Source organism: Rhinolophus ferrumequinum, chromosome 9 (assembly GCF_004115265.2).
Source record: "Rhinolophus ferrumequinum isolate MPI-CBG mRhiFer1 chromosome 9, mRhiFer1_v1.p, whole genome shotgun sequence".
In the NCBI taxonomy this organism is placed as follows: domain Eukaryota; kingdom Metazoa; phylum Chordata; class Mammalia; order Chiroptera; family Rhinolophidae; genus Rhinolophus; species Rhinolophus ferrumequinum.
In genome coordinates this window covers 2,275,436-2,297,966 of record NC_046292.1, presented here as the reverse complement: position 1 = coordinate 2,297,966, position 22,531 = coordinate 2,275,436, and positions in this window count along the sequence as shown.

Here is a 22,531-nt window from a genome sequence, read left to right as displayed (position 1 = left end):
GAGCTGGCAGCGTTCAGCGCCTCCTGGCATCAGGAGGAACCGAAAGGCTCGGGAGACCCTGCCAGGCCTCTGGGTTGGTTCTAATTCGGCTCAGATCCCCGTGCACCTTGGCGACCCTGTGTCCCCCCGACGGCACTGATGGAGAAACCACAAGAATGGTCCTTCCCATGCCTCCTCGTAGCGGAAGGTCACAGAGCAGCACCCACTGGGTCTCCCCAAAACCCTGCTGGGTGGGAGCTGCTAGCATCCTCTTGGTGGTCAAAACCAAACCAAACCCTGAGTTTTCAGAGGCGCTGACCCCGGCCCTGGTCTGCCTGGCCCCCCACCAAGCCCTAAGCCGTGATGCTCCTCTCGGTCTAACGTCAGAACAGAACCGTGTGGTCTATGGGTGTGAGTCCCTGCCACTCGGCCGCCTGTTCTTGTGGGAAAGCAGATGCTGACAGAAGAAAGGGGTCAGAGCCAGGGGCCCAACACACATGTCCCTGGAGATGCCATGATAACCCACGGAGCAGCCTCTGGAGGACCTGGCCCCCCTGCAGAGGAGACACCAGGGGCTTTGTCCAGTGTGGGCCACACCCTGCAGACCTGGGAGCAAGAACAGGTTCTCCAGCCCTGAGTCCAGCCTCAGTCTACCCCACGAGGGTGATGGGCCCAAAGAACGGAAACCTACAGGCAACTCTCTGAGCCCTGGGGATGGCACAGTGGGCCCATCCCGCCCCAGGGAGCATGGCAGGGTTGGGGGGCTGCCCAGAACAGGCCAGAGGGCTATGGATAGAATAAGGGACCAGGGATGACTTGTGGGTCCGTCTGCTTTCCCATTTGTCTAAAAACCATAAGTATCGTCAGGACAGAACCGAAACGCCCACCTGCTCTGCAGCCTCCTGCCGACCAGTGGGCAGCTGGCCCCTCCTCTGCCACGTGTCCTGCTGTGCAGTCCTTCACATGGGACCTCAGATTCACAGGTACTTGCTCGATTCATGCCAGCCAGGGCCTGGCCTTGGAGGTTTGGCCACTGCCATGCTCCAGTGACCTGGGACCCTGCACCCAAGAGACGCTCACCCACCTCCCCCAGGAACAGGCGTGGCCCCCTCGCTGCCTCCGGTCTTTGCTCAGACCTATCCCTGGGGGCTCCCTGGCCACTGGATTCTCCCCAGCCCCCTCCGTCCTACACCCTAGGACTTCCCCAGTTAGCGTCTGTCCTTCACACCCGGACCTCGTAAGGCTGCCATCAGAACGAAATGTGTTAAAACTCTTAGCATGCTTCTAATGGTGCCGGGCACATAGCAACATTTAAGCCTTATATTCTACTGAGAGCGTTTCGTTGAGTTTAAGACACCGCCAGTGGCAAAGTGCCCCTGTACTTTACCACCAAGAAAGAAAACACGCCGCCAATAAAACTAACATGATGCTTTCCTACCACTTAATAAGAGTTTTACTTTGTACTTATGGAAGGAGACCTTCTAGACTTAATTAGACGGGGTCTCTATGGGCTGCCACTGTTGTGCGCACACAAAAAGAAAGCTAGAAGCAAAATAAACCAGGTAATGTGTTCTTAAAATACACACGCCGAGGTCCACATCTTCCGTTTTCTGCTCCGAGCCGTGGAGGCTCGCGCTTGCCCAGGGGAGCCCACAGGACGGAAAAGTGCTGTCAGCGCCGGGCCGGAGCCGGCCTGGGTGGCAGACTTGGCCGGCCTGCAGCTCCCGCTCAGGGAACTTTGCCAAACCACTCCGTGGCCTGATTCTCCACCCCCTTGGCTACCTGCAGGCAAGCATGTTGTCATCAGAATCAGACTCACCTCCCAGGCCCACACCCGTCTGCAGACATTGAGGCTGTTTGGTTCAGGGGTGAGCAGCTGGGAGGACAGCGCCCTACGGCGATGGACAGTGGCCTTTGGAGAGAGGACGCGTCCTGATTTCAGAGATGCTCAAGCATTAACTGGCGTGCACCTTAGAATCAACGAAAGATGCTTTCTGTTTATTCTCTTCCTCTTCCCCCAGCAGAAGCTCTGTGAAGTCAGGGGCCTCTCGCCTGCTACACTCACCCTGTGTTCAGAGTGTCTGGAGCCCCTACCAAATCCTGCTGGCTGACTCAGGCCACCTTGCTCTATGGAGCTGTTCCTCAGTGATGCGGCCGGCCAGCCAGGTGGCTGGAGTACAGCACAGACTCCAGCCCCGACCCAGCCCCTACTCAGCTGCTGCTCTATGGCCTTGGGCAGACCCGTAACCTCCAGGGCCTCAGCTATGAAATGGCTGTGAAGACAGCAGAGGCCCCTTCCTGGGCTGTGATACGAACATGAGGTCCTTGGCTCAGCCCGGTCATGCTCGGGGCTTCACACTCACTGCGTCTATAACAGGAGGCCTCTCCAGCCAGGAGAAGTGGCCCACAGAGAGCCGTGGGTTCTGTGCCCGGCAGGCCTGGGGATTCAGAATCTGTGGCGGCCAGGCTGGCCTGAATGGAGGAGCCATTTGGTGTCCATGGAGGCTTCCTGGGGTCGAGGGGACTACGGCCACCCCAGTGTCCTTTCCAGTGTCTGCTCATGGACCCTGTTCCTCTGCTCTGCATTTTAAGAAACTTGCTTCTTGTTGACAAGTCTGGAGGGGTGGTCACACCCCAGTGGTCACCTGTCCCCCGGATCACCATGAGGCTCAGCCCAGACCGCAGGAGGTCCCCTGAGGCATCTCCCTTCTTACGGCAGTTCTTCCTGGTTTTAACAGAGTTGAGATACTCAAATGGGCAACTTTTCCTCATCCTCAAGGGACAGACAAGAATCCACGAGGCCTCTGCTTCCCTGACCACGGCAGCTGAGCAAGGCCAAGAGCCGGGCAGACACACACACTCACCACATGTCCATGCGTCCATATGTCCAGGCACAATATTCATTGAGCACGTACTGCCTGGGTCACAGCCACTTGCCCTGGCAGTGCATGCTGGGGATCGTGGGAGACCCAAGAGGGTGGCAGACATGCTCATTCTGGAAGATCAGTATGGGTAGCCAGGCAAAGAATGACGCAGGCAAGAGTGGTGTGTGCTCAGGAGGGGAGAGGAAGGAGGGCCGGCAAGCATGGTGTGGTGTGGATGGTCTGAGGCCCTGCCAACAGGGGTTCCACCCAGCATCAAAACAAAACAAAACACAAAACAGTGTCCATGACTTACTGCCCCAGATGGAGCCAGGGCACAGGGGCCCAGCTAAGCTTAGCAAGTGGCAATGCAGCATTCTGGGGGGTCTTGTGCACTCGTTAATTTAACCCTCCCACACCCTTTGTAGTAATGTTAGTGTTAATGATGGGTCTACTCAGGAACAGAGCAGTTACGAGGCTTCACCAAGCAGCTCAGCTGGGAGACAAACCCGGGTGACACCACTCATTGCATGAGGGCCCACCCTACTCCAGTATGGATGCATCTTAAGTGGATGACGTCTGCAAGGACCCCATTCCAGAAAGATCACACTCTGAATTTCCCAGTGGACATAAATGTTGGGGAACACACTTCAACCCACTGCAAGGGGTCAGCAAGATGAAGCATTGATTTTTAGCGTGGGGCTGGAGGTCCTAACGTTTTATGCCCAAGGCTCACAGGCCCTTGGAGCCTCATCTCTGTCGTCTGTAAAATTAAAACCAATCACACTCGGGAATACCAAGATGGCATAGCAGGTAAACACTGTGCTCACCTCGTCTCACGACCACATCAAAATTACAACTAAACTACAGAATAACCATCATTGAGAATCACCTCAAATCTTGCTGAACCAAAGCTCTACAACTAAACACATTCAGAAGAAGCCACCTTGAGACTGGTAGGAGGGGCAGAGATGTGGAACGGGCTGGTCCCACACCCACGTGTGACCGTTAAAAATCAGGAGGGATATTTTGGCTGTAGAGTTCCCCCCACCCCCCAAAGGAATGAGAGGTGCCAGCCTCACCCCAGCCCAAGGTTCCAGTGTCGAGGAGAGAAGTCCCCATAATTTCTGGCTTTGAAAACCAGTGGAGATTGTGACTGAGTGTGACAGAGGGCAGCTGCACCCCCAGGTCTCCTCTTAAAGGGACCATGCGTGGACTTTCCCACTAACGGAATCATTTACTCTGAGCTCCAGCACTGGGACAGCAGCTGGAAAGGTGGCAGGGACATAGGGTGGGTTGGAACGGGGTCTGGAAGGACAGCTTTCCCCTGGACGGAGGAGCTGGCAGAGGCAATTGTTTCTTTGCTGAGCCCTCTCCCTTCCCGGCATGCACACAGGCAGCTGCTATAACTGAGTCTCTGCCTTCGTTCGCCATGCCCTGGCGATTCGAGACCCTGCCCCATCCAATTTAGGGGCACACTCAAGCCACTTCCAGTGGCCTTTTCTTATAAACTGCCTGCCTTAGCTCATGCTGCAGACTTTCCAAGGTCTCTCAAAGGTTCGTGGAAGCCAGACAAGCAGCACCTGGCTGGAGCATGTCCTGTACCTCTGGCTGAGCAGCCCTAAGTCAGCACTAGTGGCAGTTGGCCTTGGTTCACAGCTTGGCCTCTCAAGGCACATCCAAGCATGGCACAGGAGGCAGCCATCTGCGGATTTCTTTCTGGTTCCCAGTGGGTGGCCCTGGGTGGGGCACAGGCTGTGGCTGAACTTAACCTACAGCAGATCCCCTCCAAGGTGGTCCTGGGGCTGGCGCCCCCAGTGGCCAGCTTCAAAACAAGCTGGAACATCACCCAGATGCCTCCAAGTATGGCACACCCAAGGGGTGGATTGGGCAGGCACCAGAGTCCTGCTGAGGCAGGTCCTGCCCTGTAGGATCAGCCCCTGCACAACAACCCTTTCACTTTAGTCAGGCCAGTCCTCACAACCAGTGAGCCCGAGGGTCAGTCCCTCCCAGTGATGTGCAATTATCACCCAGGGCTCAACTACAAAAGGAGGGCGCACACTGTTGCCTAACAGCTGCCGAACCATTTGTTCCCTACGCGTCTCCCAGGATTTCACAAGGGAGTGCCTCAGCAAACTGAGACTTGATGAAAAGATATCGATAAAGCTCCCTTGAGGGGATGTCTTGGCAGACGAAGACCCGATGGAATAATATTGGCCCCTCCCCTTTCATCCCCTGGGGTTATGTGTGTGTGAAGGCACAGTACGTGCTACAGCACAATGGGGACTTTCGGGAAAACAGTGAGCTTAACAAGCTTTACGTCCTCATTAGTTAACGAATAAACGCCATGCGTTGGCCCAATTCGGGGCTCAATCCTTGAGACTTGAGTCCCTTGGCCCCACTTGCACTCTACTCTTGACTACTGTCTTTTCTTAACCCTGCACCGCCCTTCTTGTTTCCCACAGCTCTTGTCGTGCAGGATGCGACAACACACAACACACACAAGAGACACACCTGGAGCACGTGGCTCAGGTGACCAGAAAGACTGTGCGTGCTACATAGTACACCTACTACAGAAGGCCACTCAACTAAGACCGGAAGACACAGCAGCCGTCCCTAATACATAGAAACACACGCAGGGAGGCAGCCAAAATGGGAGACAAAGAAACATGTCCCAAATAAAAGAACAGGACAAAGCTCCAGAAAGAGAACTAAATAAAATGGAGACAAGCAATCCACCAGACACAGAGTTCCAAACACTGGTTATAAGGATGCTCAGTGATCTCAGGGAGAACTTCAACAAAGAGATAGGAAACATAAAAACAGAGATAGAAAACATAAAAAAAAAAAGTCAGAAATAAAGAATACAATAATGGAAGTGAAGAATATATTACAGGGAATCAATAGTAGATTAGATGAAGCAGAGGATTAAACTAGCAATGCAGAAAATAAGGTAGTAAAAACCACCCAAGCAGAACAGAAAATAAAGAAAAAAGAATCCAAAAAACTGAGGAGAGTTTAAAGGGTCTCTGGGACAACATCAAGCTTACCCATATTTGCATCATAGGCCTACCAGAAGTAGAAGAGAGAGAGCAAGAAATTGAAAAGTTAGTTGAAGAAATCATGAAAAAAACTTCCCTAATCTGGCAAAGGAAATAGATATACAAGCCCAGGAAACGCAGAGAGTCCCAAACAAGATGAACCCAAACAGGCCCACACCAAGACACATCATCATTAAAATGCCAAAGGTTAAAGACAAAGAGAATCTGAAAAGCAGCAAGAGAAAAGCAGGTAGTTACCCACAAGGGAGCCCCCATAAGACTGTCAGCTGATTTCTCAACAGAAACTTTGCAGGTCAGAAGGGAGTGGCAGGAAATATTCAAAGTGATGAAAAGCAAGGACCTACAACCAAGATTTCTCTAGCCAGAAAAGCTATCATTTAGAATGAAAGGACAGACAAAAATCTTCCCAGACAAGAAAAAGCTAAAGGAGTTCATCACCACCAAACCAGTATCACAAGGAGTCTTAGAGGGACTTCTTTAAGATGGGAGGGGGTGGGGGCAGGGTTAAAAAGGTGAAGGTATTGAGAAATACAAATTGGTAGTTACAAAACAGTCATGGGGGTGTAAAGTATATATAGGGACTATAATCAGTAATGTGGTAAAAACTATGTGTAGTGACAGGCGGTACTACCGTGTTTCCCTGAAAATAAGACCTAGCCAGACAATCAGTTCTAATGCGTCTTTTGGAGCAAAAATTAGTATAAGACCCAGTCTTATTTTACTATAAGACCGGGTTAATATAATATAATATAATATAATATAATATAATATAATATAATATAATACCAGGCCTTATATTAATTTTTGCTCCAAAACATGCATTAGAGGTGATTGTCCGGCTAAGTCTTATTTTCGGGGAAACATGGTAGTTAGGGGGATCATGTCCTAAATTATGTAAATGTCTAATCACTATGTTATACAGTTGAAACTAATATAAAATGTTATTGAATGTCAACTCTAACTGAAAAATTTTAAAAGGGGGAAAAGATCAATAACATTGTGACAGCGTGGTACAGGGTCAGGTGGTTGCTGGACTTATCCTGGTGACCACTTCTTTAGCACAGGGAACATAATCAGTAATGTGGCAACAACCCGGCACAGTGCCAGGTGGAATAACTGTTGAATAACTATGATGTACACCTGAAATGAACATAACATTGTACGTCAGCTATATTTTAATAAAAAATACTTTTAAGAAAAAGTAATCACACTCATTTTATGGAGTGGCGAGGACCCTGGGGGGCGGGGGCGAAGTTGTGTGTAGAAGTGCCTGGCGTGGAGTAGAGATGAATGAATGAATGCATGGGCAAGTGGGTGAGTCAATGAAGGGCCCCACCAGCACCAACGGTGAGCCCCACCAGCAGGGTCCCAGCCTGCAAAGCCCCGGTTCCCCGCCAGGATCTGACTGGCATTGCAGCTCCGGTGCTGGAGAGATTCCACGTATTACGCAGACATATTTGCATGTTTGTAAATGTCTTCCGTGAGAGGGGTTTGATTCTCCGAGTGCCGACGAGATGTTTGCACAAACTTCACTATGGTGTTGACCGTCACTATTAAGTTGCAGGTGGCATAACGTGGGCTGAAGAAGGAGATCTCGTTTCCCGGCTAATAAGGTTTATTTTTACTCTAGCTGAATAATACACGATCAGTGTCAAAATAAATTACAGTCCTCCCATTATAAACCACTTTGCTGCCCGAGACGGGGCCGTTTGCCTCCCGCTTCTCCAAGTTGCCTGCGCTGCTAGCGCTCCGGGAGGGCCCCCCCACCCCTGCCACCATCCTGTCATTCATTCTTTCTGTGGTAGGACAGAATATAAATTGGGCGCCTCGGGGACCTGCAAACTTGTGAGCACGTTGCACCAGGAATTGGTTTTGCAGCTATAAATTATGTAACAGCTCCAATCCCAAACCAGGCTGGTATGTGCACGTATGGTGTAAATAAAAACATTAAATGATTTTTCTAAGTGTTTGATTTTTCTTCTGTGGTTTATTCCCCTATTAAATTTCTGTAAAGGCCCATTTATTCAGCTTTGGAGGGAAGTATGGTAAGCAGCTACCCACTCAGCAGCGATGGAGAGGGGCGCTGCTGCTGGGCCGGCCCCCGCCTGCCGGCCGACACGAGTCTCTCTGCTGAGTCTCTCAGCCTCGGTTTCCCTCCCTGCATGGTGGAAAGCAGAAGTGCCATTTTCTGAAGGGCTCCTTTCCAAGCAGGAAACACGGAAATGGGAGCAGGCAGAAATAGAGCAAAGCCGGTGCTGCAGAGCTTGACATTTCTAAAAAGTCAATACAGTCATAACATCAATGCATCCCGGACCACGGACGGCACCAGGAGTCACGTAACGTTAGTCAGAATCTAGCAACAGATTTGGTACACACCAACCCAAAAGAAAAAGCAGTCTGTTTTAAAGGGCAAAGGAATTTTTCTTTTAAGACCCTGATGGAGAGCCTTGCTCAGACACTCCTCTGTCCGGTTCTCAGGGCCACCATGGGCCCTGTCACATCTCGAGTCCCACTGGCTGCACACCTGCCAAATGTCAGCCAGACGGTCTCCTCCAGCCTAAACACCTGCCCACTCTTCCGACCTGTGCTGACAAGCTCTAAGGACAGAGGGTCCTGTGTCCCCGTCTGAACTCTGAAGCTTACTAGCTCATGATTTAATAATTGGCCTGGCCTGGGGGAGCAGCCACAGAAATGCCCATTGCCAGGCCCCGCCGAGGGACCCCTGCCCCACGGCCCCCGGGGGCCCAGCCCAGCCCTGTAGCCCCGCGTGGAGTCCTGGAGCCGTGACCGCACACAACGTGCTGGCAGGCCCTGTATGAATGGGCACCTGCCTTCCCGTCCTGGAAACTCCTGCCGGGGCTCAGGGTCCCACAGCCAGGAGGCCCTTGGTGGCCCGGCGTGGGTGTCCCATTATCCCACAGGGAGATGTACGTCTGTATTCTCAGGGTTCTTGGTATTCACATGGCATTTTCAAATGCTGAGAACGCCACAGTATCACTCCCACCCCCCGAAATTCCCTGGAGACTCCCACAGAAAGACCCCCAGCCCCCAACCCCCAGCCACTGCGTGCGGACAAACTGGCTTCAGGTCTGCAAAGCAAACACTGGGCTGGGATTGCAAACACCAAGGCTGCTTCTTGTTAACCGAAATGTCATCTATGTTTTCTTAGTACAGCCGGCGTTTGAGGCCAGGTTGAGAGCGTGAGAGCTGGTCTGCCTGGTGTCATTTGTCGGGCGGCAGTTGGTTATGAAAGTCTCTGAGACGCCGAGTGGCATGGCCGGTCGGCCGTGACCTGGCCACAGACCCCACATCAGCCTTCGTCATTGTCTGTGACGGACGCCGGGGGCCAGAGATGTGCCTCGGGTGTGACCGCCTTTCTTCCATCATCTATGTCGTACTTTATTATTGTTATTAAATTATCGTTAACCACTATTAATAAAAAGCGCCCCCAAACCAGAACGGACAGGAGGAACCCTGGTCCCAGGGCAAAGAGGAAGAACCCCTTCCCTACCTGACCGCTCCCCCTGAAACCCCACAAAAGGGAATGAACGCATACGGTGGGGATGTCTTCGCCAGCCTTCCCTAATGCAAGGCCGATCCAGCCGGCAAGTCAAACACTCTGCTGAGATTACAAGAAACTTATGTCTTTGGAACCAACTTAACGGCACAGAGACAGAGAACGTTCCACCCAGTGTCAGCTGAGCTGTCCCGGGGGAGGTTTGGAGGTAGAAGAAAATCTGGGCCTCTGTGGTGGAAGCTGGACTTGCAGCAAGGAACCCGCCTCGCACAGAGCTAGCTCACTGACCAAGGAACTGCCGCCCCGAGCGAGGGCTCCAGACCGCGCCCTCCAGCCCAGTGCGGTCACGCTCAGGTCCAGGCCCGTGGTGGCTGCCACCCTGAGACACGGGTGACACCTGGGTTTCCATAGTTACTGTTTCCTTTGGTGTTCTGTCCTTTCCTTCTGCCTCCAGCAACAGAAAGAACCTTCTCTGCTACACACTTGAGAACGGGATCGGGCTGCATTTTCCCCGTTTCTGTGCATCACCCCTCTGGGGCCCCACACTCTCCCAGGACAGACCTTTAGAAAGGTGGCCGGGACCTGCTCTCCCATCTCGTTCCAACCCCGAGGGTCATCCCAGCCCCGGGCCTGCAGTGTGGGCTTCTGACAGGCAGCCCGCGTGAGTGGCCACACTCACAACAAGCCCCCCACTGAGGATGGCCGAGCAAGGGACAAGCTGAGCGACGTGACTCAGGACCCTTCTTGATCTGGCCACCAGGAAACTCGATCGCATGCCTGACAGTCTGCAGCCAGCACGTGGGGCTCTCCATCCACCTGGTCTCAACCATCCACACTGTGGGCATTTCCCCTTGTTCTCACTCCCGATGGCTTGAATCGTGGTGAGAGCGCCTGGGTTCCTCCAGTGCCTGGTGGAACGAAGCCGGACCAGAATAATCTGAAAAGAATGGAACTCATGGGCTCCATTCTCCCAGGGGATCAGGGGTGGTCACCTCCGCTCACTGACAATAACACAGGTCGGACCCGGGACTTAGGGCATTCCTGCATCCTCTCACTGGGTTTTCATACCACTGTGAGGCCAGCAGGGCAAGGGTCCCCACCGGGAGACTTACTCACCAGAAGTCACCAAGCCGGTGAGCCCAGGCCTTGGTATACAAAGCCCAGCCCCCGCCTGCCAGCCAGTGTCCCCTCAGATACAACAAAAGCTTCCCTGGGCTGCAACTCAGAATGGAGACGGGTCCCCTGAGCTCAGGACCAAGAGCCCCTCGCCCTGTGATATCACGACTCTCCTGTCGTGTCACCAGACGACACCAGCCTCCCCCAGAGGAGAAAGGGAAATAGTTTACTAAAAATCCACCCTGCATTTTCCCAGTTTCTACGCAGCATCCCTCTGGGGGCTGTGCTCCCCGTTTTGTGGATGAGGAAACTAAAGCTCCCAGGAACTGCACCAGGACCCCACGTGCTCACTGCCCCCCAGGCCCAAGCCTGCCTCCCAGCAGCGCTGACCACACAGACCAGGGTGGGCTTTGCACCGAAAGACTCCCGAGGCGGGACTTGGAGGCCGCCAGCGTGGCGCTAACGGCTGGACGGCTGGCGTGCCCCCACCAAGTGTACCTTCAAAAAGATGCTCTTCCCGGCTCGTTCATAAATGACACCCATAGACTCACCAGGAATCGGAGCCGTGACCCCCTCCTCACTCACATCCTTTCATGGTTGGGGACACAGGGCTTGGGGCTGCTTTAACTCAGGCGACACATAAAGCAGCTCCCTGACTGTTTGGCTGGGAGGGCCACCGTTTTAAATACAGAGTCGTGAAAAGTAAGGGAAAGTTTCTGAGCCTGCCAGAGGGGCCTCAAGGCCAGAGGCCAGTGCCTGGACACCACACAGAGTGTCATCTAGAAAAGGGAGCCCTGGGGTCATATCCAGGTTCTATGACGGAGGCAGAGACCAGGAGCTGGGAGCCCTCTGGCCACCCAAGGAGGCCGGCTTCTTCCCGTCAGCCCCCTACGTGTTCCTCCCCCTCTGTGCACCTTTGCTCAGCCAGGCACCTGTCCCCAGCTTGCCACCCATGCCTCCAGCCTGGTTCCAGTCCAGCCTCACAGGAAGCCTTCCTCCGGAGCCCGTGCCCCAGCCACAGCTCGTGGAGGGGTCTCCCCACCGAGAGCTGGAGGCAGAGCTCATAACAGCTGTCTATCAGGTGCGTCAATGGACAGAGACGCGAAAGCCAGAGTCCAGTGGTCCGAGGGAAATCGCGCTTCAGGTTGCACTAGAGAGGCCAACCTGGGGGACCCCACACTAGGCACTGTCTCGCCGTGCAGGCGAGCCCCTCCATTGCCAGCCCACCAGAGGCCCCCACACTTACATAATGCCGTCCTTTGAGTACGGGGAGGCGTGTGTATACGGGCGGCTATCGCTCCGGGAGAACATCATGTTACAAAAAGGATGTTGGAAATGTGACGAAGGCCCTCAATCAACAGCATTCCTCAAAATGGGATTTCCTGGATGGGCCTGACCTAACGAGGTGAGCTGTTAAAAGGGGATCTAGATGTCTAAGATGAAACGAGTCGGAAAGACATACCCCTGCTGGCCCAGAACGAAGCAAATGCCCCCGTTAGGAGCTCCTATGGAGCCAAGTGGCCGGAACGGCGGCCTCTCGGAGCGGAGAGCAGCCCCTAGCCAGCAGCCAGCAAGGAGAGGAGAGGAGCTCAGCCCTACAGCACGGGCCTGGATTCTGCTAACAGCAGATGAGTGAGAAGAAGACCCCGAGTTCCCGAAGGGAGACCCCGTGGCAGCCTGGGGGACCCTCAGCAGAGCCCCAGCCCAGACCCCTGACCCACAATGAGGTAACAGGTGGGTGTTGATTGAAGCCACTAAGTCGGGTGATTTGTTATGCAGCACAAATAACAAACCTGGGGTGTCTGAGCTCTCTGCGCCCCATTCTATGAGCCAAAGAGAGTGAATTTTTTCTGGATAAAATGTGATACTGCAAAGGCATCTTTTTAAAATGTAATCAATGCCTTTAGTTCAGGATGTGTACCTCCTCCTGGTCTGAAAAGACCTGCTTTATACAATGTGTTTGTACGTCTTAACCTCACACAGGAAATAAATTTTAGAGTCGGGAGGAAAAACACACCTGGGGTACATGAACACACCGTCCGTTTAAGCCCACGCTTTGCTCCTACTGACCGCGGCAGGAAAGCCAGCAAGACTCTGGGCCCCCGGGCCACCCCGCTTTTCCTCCTCAGCGTTTGCTCTGCCCTGAGCCGCTGGAAGGGCGCCACACTGGGCACCACACTGGGAGGATTCGCACCGATATTCAATGCAAAGACATCAGAAGAGCCGCGTCACCTCCCGCCCGACTCGGACGTGGGTGGAATCTATGGGATTCCTTTTGGCACAAGTGGCTTTAACACTCCAAGCCGAAGTCATCTTAGGTCCTGAAGTTAAAATGACACGGTGACAGATGTCTCCTCATGAAGTATCTGCAACGCGCGCTGGCTTCAGAGGCCTCGACTCCTCTCTTCTCGGGGCCTGTTTGTTTGTTTGGGTCTTTAGGGCAAACAAGGAGGACCTGGCCTCCGAAGGGCCCTTCTGTCACATGGGGTGTTTGCAAACGCCTGCGGGCATTCTACGAGGAAGGGAGGTATATAGAGCATATAAAATGTATTGTATATGTTGGATTGAGGTTTGCAAAACAAGTTGTTTCCTAGTAGGGACAGGACTATGGCCACACATGTGTGAGACTGGTAAGAGTGAAGTGAAAGTAAACATGTTTATGTTTATGTGTGAAACTGAGCATAACAAAATTCAGACGTACGGCCGGCCGGGTGGCTCAGGCGGTTGGAGCTCCGTGCTCCCAACTCTGAAGGCTGCTGGTTCGATTCCCACATGGGCCAGTGGGCTCTCAACCACTAGGTTGCCAGTTCAATTCCTCGAGTCCCGCAAAGGATGGTGGGCAGCGCCCCCTGCAACTAAGATTGAACACGGCACCTTGAGCTGAGCTGCCGCTGAGCTCCCGGATGGCTCAGTTGGTTGGAGCGCGTCCTCTCAACCACAAGGTTGCTGGTTCAACTCCTCGACTCCCGCAAGGGATGGTGGGCTGCGCCCCCTGCAACTAGCAACGGCAACTGGACCTGGAGCTGAGCTGCACCCTCCACAACTAAGACTGAAAGGACAACAACTTGAAGCTGAACGGCACCCTCCACAACTCAGATTGAAAGGACAACTTGACTTGGAAAAAAGTCCTGGAAGTACACACTGTTCCCCAATAAAGTCCTGTTAAAAAAAAAAAAAAATTCAGACGTAAACATGTTCACCAAAACAACTTCTGGTTACCACCTAAGAGGTAAACAACTCCTGGCAAACAACTTCTGGTTACCACCTAAGAGGTAAACAAGTCCACGGAAAAGAGGATAATAAAAGCAGAACTCCAGAGCAGTGCTGTGAGTGGTCTGACCTAGCACTCCGGTTAAGACCCTCTGTGGGGTGTAAGCCATGATACTCCGGGACTCTCCAAAGGTCTTTCCTGCGAGACCAACTTGCCTCAGACCCGTCGTGGGCCCAGTAGCCTCTCCCAGACCAGGAAACTTCTCCATCCCGATTGACTCTGGGACTTGGTTCCTTATTAAATTGGATTCTATTCTGTATAACTTTCTGCTCTGACCAGAGCACTGGCCTCTGGAGGGACATTGGCTCCCAAATAAAGCTGTGTTCCTCACTCAGTCTGAACCTGTGCATCAGGACTTTGTTCCCCACTCATGTCACGAGTACCACGCAGGGACGTAGGGCCCTGCCGAGGGGTTAATGTCCCCTTGACTTTCAGGAAGAGACTGAAGTGTGGCGACTGCTCTTACAGGCACTCACAGCAGGAAGTCACTCTCAAAGTTTGGTTTTGTTGTTTGTGGGTTTTGTTCTTGATAAAAAGGTTTGCGGAGCAGCTCCCTGCTGTCCTTAGGCAGCCCTTGGCCACTCAGCCACTTCAGGCCTGGCGGACGGGGAGTGGGAAGCAGGTGGCCTGTGTGTGCACGAGGTGACACACCACTCAACAAGTGTCGTACTGAGCACCCATTTCAGCAGAGGTGGGAAGAAATGACAAAGTCGACGCTCACCATTGAGGACCTTCGCTCTCTCCTTGCGGCAGTCCATGAAGAGTCGAGAGCTGGCCCTCCTGGGTTACACCAGGGTCCCCTGACCGCTGTGGCACACCCGCTCAGCTGCAATGCAACCCCACCTCGCAGTCAGGACTTCCGGGTTCATCCCGTCGGTCAGGTAACCCCCTCCCCAAACACACACAGACTCAGTTCCCCATAGGCTCAGATTGGGGGGCCAACATACAGTCTGTCTCAAGTGTGCTTGACCCAGAGTCCGGGGGCTGCAGGAAACCAGCATGGAGATGACCGCAGAACACAAGCCAGGTATCGCTTCCTGCTGACACCCCCTTCCCCCACCCCCGAAACCCACTTCCAAGACAAAAGGCAGGACCCACTTTCCAATCAAGGAAGCTTGGGACTTAGCATTGGGTTTCACTGAAAAGTTAATCCCGGAGCTGAGCACACAGGTTCCCTCCTCTGGAACCATGCTCCTGGCCAGAAGATTGTACTAGAACCGGGTCCCGCGGGGGAGGGTGAACCGCATGCACCGGCTCCCTTGAGCTCCCCGAGACTCCAGAGAAGGTGCTCTTTCAGCTGCACTCTCAGAGCAGGAGGCCGGGCCTCCAGCTACGTGGCCTGTCAGAGCTCCACGGGTCTCAGTGACAAAGAGCCCAGTGGCAGATGTCAAAGGCCCGTCCCTTCACCACTTTCTCTACCCGAGAGAAACTAGCTGTATTTTTTAATTTTATCCTTATTCCTAAAATAGCATGTGTTTATTTTAGGTCATTTTAAAAACAGAGAAGAGATCTAAGAAACAAACCTGACACTCACCCAGCCTTGCACGGTCTAGCACAAACGACCCCAATAATAACCATGACGATGTGGTGGGGTCTATCCTCTCAGTCTGCTCTGCTTTGTTTTCTTTGGTTTTGTTTTTATAAAATAGGACTCCACACGGCATCTGCTCTTTTGTTCCTGGTCTTTTTGCTCAAGACCGAGTTGAGAGCCCTCTGTAGAGCTCAGTGCTGCTTCTCCTCCGGTCTCCTTCCCCCCCTTGTTAGGGGGTCCGGGGATCCCTGTCTTCCCCGAGTGGTCTGTCCTACAGACGCCTGGCTGCCTTGCAGTAAGCGACAAGCTCTGAGCATCCCCTGATGTCCACGGACAGGACGCTGGGAGCCTACGGTTCTGGAGACTCAAGTCATAGGACTCGCCATGCCCTTGTGGGGTCAGCTCCCCTTCCCTGGACCCCAAGAAGTGGGACTGATGGCCACTCAGAGTAGAGGTGGAGACGGAATCTCACCCGATAAGCGCGTTACCTTCCCCCAACGGTGCTCTGACCCCCGGAGATTGCTAAGAGAACACTCATAATATAGGAATAAAAAATAATAACAAAAAGATGGAGAAACCAAACAAAGGGTGAGGAGTGCTCATGGGGACACTTTCTTTCCAAAGTCGGCTCTGACGTCTGTCCTGCCTTTAGTGCTGGGACATCATTTTAGTGCTGGGATGCTTGCTGGCCGCACCCCAGCGTTAGGCAATGGAGGAGTGTGTTGGAGCCGCATTCACGAAACACCACGGAGCGGCTGAACAGACTGACGAGCGCCACAGCACCCTCACCCCGTGCGCAAGGCCGGGACCCCTAAGCAGTGTCCCTGTGCCCAAACCGGCTCCCAGGCTGCGGCAAACGTGCAAATGCACATTGTTTGTCTGCACTTTACCTCTGAGGCCTCCTGCTGGGGTCCCATCAGGAAACAGGATGTCCCATTCCTTCTTAGTTTCTTGGGGGACCCCTCCGCTCTGGGATGGCCAGGGTCCCAGGCAACGCTACCTGCAGGAAAGGCTGCCATGGTCCACCCCACCATCCGAGGGTTCCCATGCCATCAGGAGCATGCAAGACTCGTCTGGTTGCAAATGTGAGAAGCCCCCCCACCCCAGCTGGTCTAGGGGGGAAATGAGTGATTTATAGGGCGAAGCTCAGAACACAAAGCCTCGTGAGGGCACGGAGCCAGCTTTTATCCACATGACTGGCGCATTTTTCTCTCCTCTGACAGTCTGCACACCCTGTGCCCAGAGCCAGAGGTGGCTGCCCCACCTGCAAGCAATGATTCTACTTCAAAGGACCAGAGGAGACTGGCCTGGGTGTCCATGTCCCAACTCAAGAGGCTCAGAGAGAGACGGCAATGGCTCCAGGCTCGGTGGGTTGTGCACCGCTGCCCCAGTCAGGAGCTGTGTCGTGCAGGGACGCAGCTCCCACTCCCCACACAAGAACGCAGGATACAGTGAGGCCAAAAAGGAACAACGATGGAGCCATGGATAGGAGAGTCACACCACTATATTCTCGCTGGTGGCTGGTCGAGACACAAAAGCAAACATCCGCCAGTACCCCAACAAGGGGTCTTCCTGCACCCCAGTCTCTCTGGTGGTCGGGCAAGACACAGGAAGCAGGATCAACACAATCCACAATCCGCTTGCTCACCGCACTTGCCAGCAGTTATATTAGTGGTTAATGGCTAACCAGTCACAGCTGACGGCCATCTACTACCCAAGCCAGCACCTTTCCACGTGAGGTCGGGAGCCTGGAAACTGCTCTCTGGGACTCCATCCCTACAAGCCTCCCTCAGGGGGAGGAGTGGGGGGACTTTAGAGAAGGGGGCGGGGTGGACAGGTCTGGGAATCGCGGGTCCTGCTGAGGATTGCAGAGGCACTAAAGCCATGAGTGTCACTGTCACACACCCTGAGCTTTCCCCGGCACCTCCAGCAGTTGTAGGCAGGACAGGTGCTGGTGCTGTTCTAAGCTGTGGGCCTCTCAGCCCTCCAGGACCTCAGCCCCTGGCCCCTGTTACTCTCCCTCCACCCCACTCCTGCCCCCATCGTGGGGGTTCCTTTCCTCCCGACGCACATCCTCTCGTCCATCGCCCCCACGGCCTCGTGTTGTCCCCCCCAACCCCCCGACTCTGCTGACCTAACGTCGCACCTGCAGCTCCTCCCTAATCACAACTCCACACGTCCGCACCGCGGACCCCCGACCTGCTGTCTTCAACCACGTGACCTAGAGATCCTTGACGCACTGCTGCTGCCACACCGTCACCCCCCTGACCGCCCCCAGCCCCTTTCTGGTCTTACCTTTGCTTCATCATCACGACCACTTCCCACGTTTCCTGTTACTCCCGTGTGCTGGCAGGATGCTGGTCCTGGTGGAAGCACCCCGCCCCCTCCTGGCACGTGCAGCGTTTGGCTCAGTGAGGACAGACTGAAAGAGACCGGCAGCCTGGTCTCACCTGGAGTTCACGGCCAGAATTACCCTCAGGTGAGCCCTCCATCCTCCTGAGAGCATGCGGTCTCCTGAGTGGCCGCTGACTGCAATTCGCGTTCACCGTGAAACTTGGAGCCATCTAAAGGGGAGCTCCAGAAGCTTCCACCACCTTCCTGCCTCGATGCCCACTCGCTCTGCCTCCTGTCTCGTCACCGCCGGTGATCCATCCACGGTTCTCTCCAACCAGCCCCTCCTCCATCTGTGCACGCCCCCCAACCCAAGGTCATCCCTCCAACAGGCTTCTCCTCTTTTCTGCATCATCACTGATTTCCCCTCTGCTGTGTTATTCCCACCAACATACGAAATTCACTTGCAGTTTTATTTCCCGCCTTAAAAAACCAACAAGCACACGCCCTGTTTCTCTGCTCCGCGTGGCAGGGAGGCTCTCCCAAGAGCTGTCTGCACTCGGGCTCTCCGCTTCCTTCCTCGGCCACCACTGCTTTGGTCAAGGTCTTCACTTAGCGTTGCTAAACTCAGCGGTCAGTTCCCGGGTCTGGTGCTCTGTGACTTGTAGGCAGCACCTGACCCTGTCGGTGGCCCCCACCTGACCGACATGCTCCCCCTGCCCACCTTCTGGGACACCACACCTTTCTGCTCGTTCCTTCACTGCCTACTTTGCTCGGGGAGTTGCGTGTGGCTGCACAGGTTGCACCCTGCACAACGGCAGGGGCACAGCCCATACCACCATGACGAGAACGGGTCCCTGCCATTGGCCCTGCCTCGGCTGGTTCCCTCCTGCCCACCTCCCAACACTGCGAGCCCCAGGTTTTCAGCCTCGGGTCTCTGCTCCGCTCTGCCCACCCTCACTGCTGGGTGAGCCCTTCTAATTTCGTTCCTACACTCAGACCCCCACGTAAAAATATTCTCCACCCTGGATCTTGCCCCCAAATGTCGGATTCACTTTTCCTGCTAATCACCCAGTAACTCCACTGGGATGTCTAACAAGCATGTTGTACTTCACTTGTCCAAAACCAAAGCCCCCAAAGCTGTTCCTTTGACTGTCTCCCAGTTCAGTGAGTGGCAACTCCATCTTCCCGGCTCTTCCAGCCCAAAGCACTGAAATCAGATCACGTCACCAGTCTGCTCCAAACCCTCGCGAGGCGTCCTGGCTCATTCAGAGTAAGCGCCCATCTGATTGAACTGCCCTCTGCATCTGCCGGTCTTCCTCCCTCGTGCAGCTCCAGCCGCTGGCCTGCCTGCCACTCCGTGAGCTGGGCCAGCACATGGCTGCCTCAGGGCCTTTGCACTTGCTGTGCCCTCTGCCGACAGTGTGCTTCCCCCAGAGGTCGGGAGGCTCCTCCCTGCCCTCCTCCTCAGGGAGACCTTGCAGACCTCCTCTCTGTCTGACTTCTGACCGTCGCTTCACCAGAGCACTGCCCCTCAAACATGAACCTGTGCTTCACTTTTCCAAAAACCATTGTTCCTCCCATTGGAATGTCAGCCGCACCAGGGCAGGGATTTGTCTGTTTTGCTGCTCCTGGACAGCAGTGCCCGGCACATACAATAAGCCTCTTGGTTTATCAAGAAATCTTCTTAAATGAGCGATTAAATGAACATACAAACGAGTAGTCCTGCTTAAAGCATGGCCGGTGTCCCTCCTCCCGTCCTTTTAGGCAGCAGGATCTTCAGTCACCACAGGGCACTGGCTTCACCCCTCTGGAGAGTCTCCCCTCGTAATGCAGGGAACAGCCAGGCCAGCCGGGCCATGAGCGGCACGGGGCGCTCAGCCCGTCTCGCCTTCCCGGAGTGTGGGTCCCGGAGGGTCTGTCAGCACCCAGTCAAGGGCACCAAGTCTTAAAGGGGAGCCTAGAGTTACTGCTGCCCTGGGAGTGTGTGTGTGAGTGTGTGTGTGTGTGTGTACATGTGTGTACGTGATTGTACACACGTGTGCCTGTGTGTGCACGTGTGTGTGGTTGTGCACATGTATGCTCACATGTGGGCGTGTGGGCATGCACATGTGTGTGTGGGTGTGCATAGGTGGGTGTGTGCCCAGGCGCACCCTTGTACGTGTGTAGCGAGCTGAGAGGCACCTGCTCCTCCCTCGTCCCCAGGTCTGTGCTGTGCTCCAGCCGTCTCACAGTCCTCAGGGGGCAAGGAGGATCTTGCATGTCCCCGTCCTGAAACAGACCAGAAAGTACGCGTACCTTGCCCTCGGGAGCAATGAGAACAAGGGGCAGTGCCCACTGCCTGCTCTGGCCACACTGGGTGTGCTGCCCACTGCCCGCTCAGCACACAGTTCTTACCCAGTGAGTAGTTGCCTTACTTGAGACTTTCTCTTTCTGAAGACAGATGTTTGCTGACCTCACAACTCGCATGCCCTCCCTACCCAAGTCCCCGTCTGCTCACGGCGTGCCAGGGCCAGAGCCCCTCGCCCCCCCTGGACAGAAACAACAACTGGGCTGACAGCTTCTGGGCAGCTAAGCTTGTTCACTCTGCCTTTTTGCCCTTGTTTTAGGGTCAGAGAATAAAAGGCTTCCCCGTTTTGTGAGCAACCTGTAGCTAACCTGGGGCCAAATGAGCAAGTATTTCCTGCCGTCTCTGAGTGATCAGGCCTCCACAGCTGCTGACTCCCCAGGATATCGGAAGCTGTGGATTGCTTCGTGTTCACTCCTCCAGTCTTGCCTAGATGCTGTAGGAAACAAGGTCCCAGAAATGTGTCATAAACCCAGTTGCCCAAGGAACACTGTTGGGTGAGCCTATGAACTGGCGTGGAAGACACGTTCTTTGTAAAGGCGATTGTTCTGGACCTCTAGTAGCACTGAGAACTTACCCTGGTTACGTACTTGGCATTACAGCCACGTGGTCATGAGCATGGACTCTGGATCCCAAACCCCAGCTCTGCCACTTACCCCCTGTACCATCTCAGGCAAGTCACTTTGCCTCTCTGTGCCTCCCTCAGCTTTCCAATCTGTAAAATGGGGCAATAGCGGTCACCTACCTTATAGGTTACTGTGAGGAGTAAGTGGGTCAGTGCATACAAGGCATTTAAAACTGCTTGGCACAGAGAAGCATTTCAGAAACTCAGGAAGAGATGAATCAGGAGTGGGATCAGGCACCAGTGACCAAGTTTCCCAGTTGGTTTACATCAATTCAGTATTCTCAGTTCTCATGAGACAGTCACTAGGACTTTCAACCCAAATCTCTACAGGGTACTGACCAGCAGGGAAGGGGGGACACTGCCAAGAGCTGGCTCCTTTTTGATCTTTATTTAAAGGGGGATTAGGAAATCTTGCAAGACCGAAAAGCCTAGAGTGAGGTTACTATAAGGATAGAATTGTTACAGGAGACAGATCAAAGAGGTAGCTCCTGGTGCTTCCAGCATCTGAAGCCATCCTTTTACTCACTCTTCAGAGAGCCCAGAGGCCAGCGGACGATGGTTGGTTCTTCATTCCCAAAGCCACGCGCTCTCCAGGCAACAGAGCCTCAGAGCTCGACTTTCTGCCCACAATCAGGGAAAGAGAAAGGAGCGAACTTCCGCTGAGCATACGGTTATGTGCCCCATGCGGGGCCAGAACATTGCCTGTGTCACCTCCATCATCCCCATGACAACCTTTCGAGGTGAAGAGTATGATGCCCTTGATTCAAATGAAAAGCTGGTGCTCAGAGAGACCTAATAAATGACTCAAGGTCACGCCATTGACAAATGCGCAGCCGAGATTCAAGTGCACAGACCCTCTTCCTGCTACCCACTGGGGACGTAGCCTTGGATCCTGAGTTCCCAGAAAAGTCAAAGACAACTTATTTACATCCTCAAACCTGTATCCCCTCAGTTTTCCTCACTGGTGTCCTGGGGGCTCTAGAGCAGAGAAGGCACGACCTACCGTCCTGCATTCGGTGTGGTGCTCAGGAGGTGGCAGCCCAGGGGCCATCTGCTCCCTAGCTTTCCCCCTGCATGCATGGTCTTCAGCTTCTTCCACATCCGGGATGCTCAGCCCCCTCCGAGATGAGGATACTGTAGCTGGCAAGGTGAAAGCCACATGCAGCTCCCAGCAAGGGCTCCTGGGCCCCTCACTCAGGAAAGGTGAACGTCATGTCTGTTTTATGGCTGGGAAGACCTATAACTCAAGGGTGCCACAGGCAGAAAAGAAAGCTAGGACAGACTTCAGAAGTGGAAGAAAAAGTAATATCATTCGTAGGTGAGCTGTTCAAGCTGTCCCACAGGGGAGCACTCTGTTTTTGATGAAACAGCTGACATTTGTCTCCAGGAGCCCAAACTGAGAAAAATGGGCCAGGCACTACTTATCCCAGCCAGAGATTACAGTGTCCTGACCTGACACCCCGTGAGGCTCTAGCAGCTACTCGACCGAAATACAAAAACAGGAATCAACGTGATGTTTTCTCCACACACAGATGCAACAGCTGGTTGTCTATTTTTTTCCTGAACAAACAAGAGTTGACAAACAAGTTACAGAGAGGCACCCAGCTGGCATATTGCCCTCTGTTCTCCTAGTACAGATGCTGTGCGCCCCCACTGATGTAAATCCACAGGGATTTAGGACATAGGGCTGAAGTGCCAGGACCACAGGGAAAGGAAACTGGGTTTCCATGGTGTACAGCAGGCAGGGTTTCAGGCTGAGGAGGTGTTCAGGCATTCTGGAAGCATTCGGAACGGAAACCCATCTGTTGGGTGTAGTAGATGCTAACGGTGTCCCACACCTCAGTGCCTCAGCCCACTTGAATTCAGCACCATGGAGGTGGACAGTTCCCCC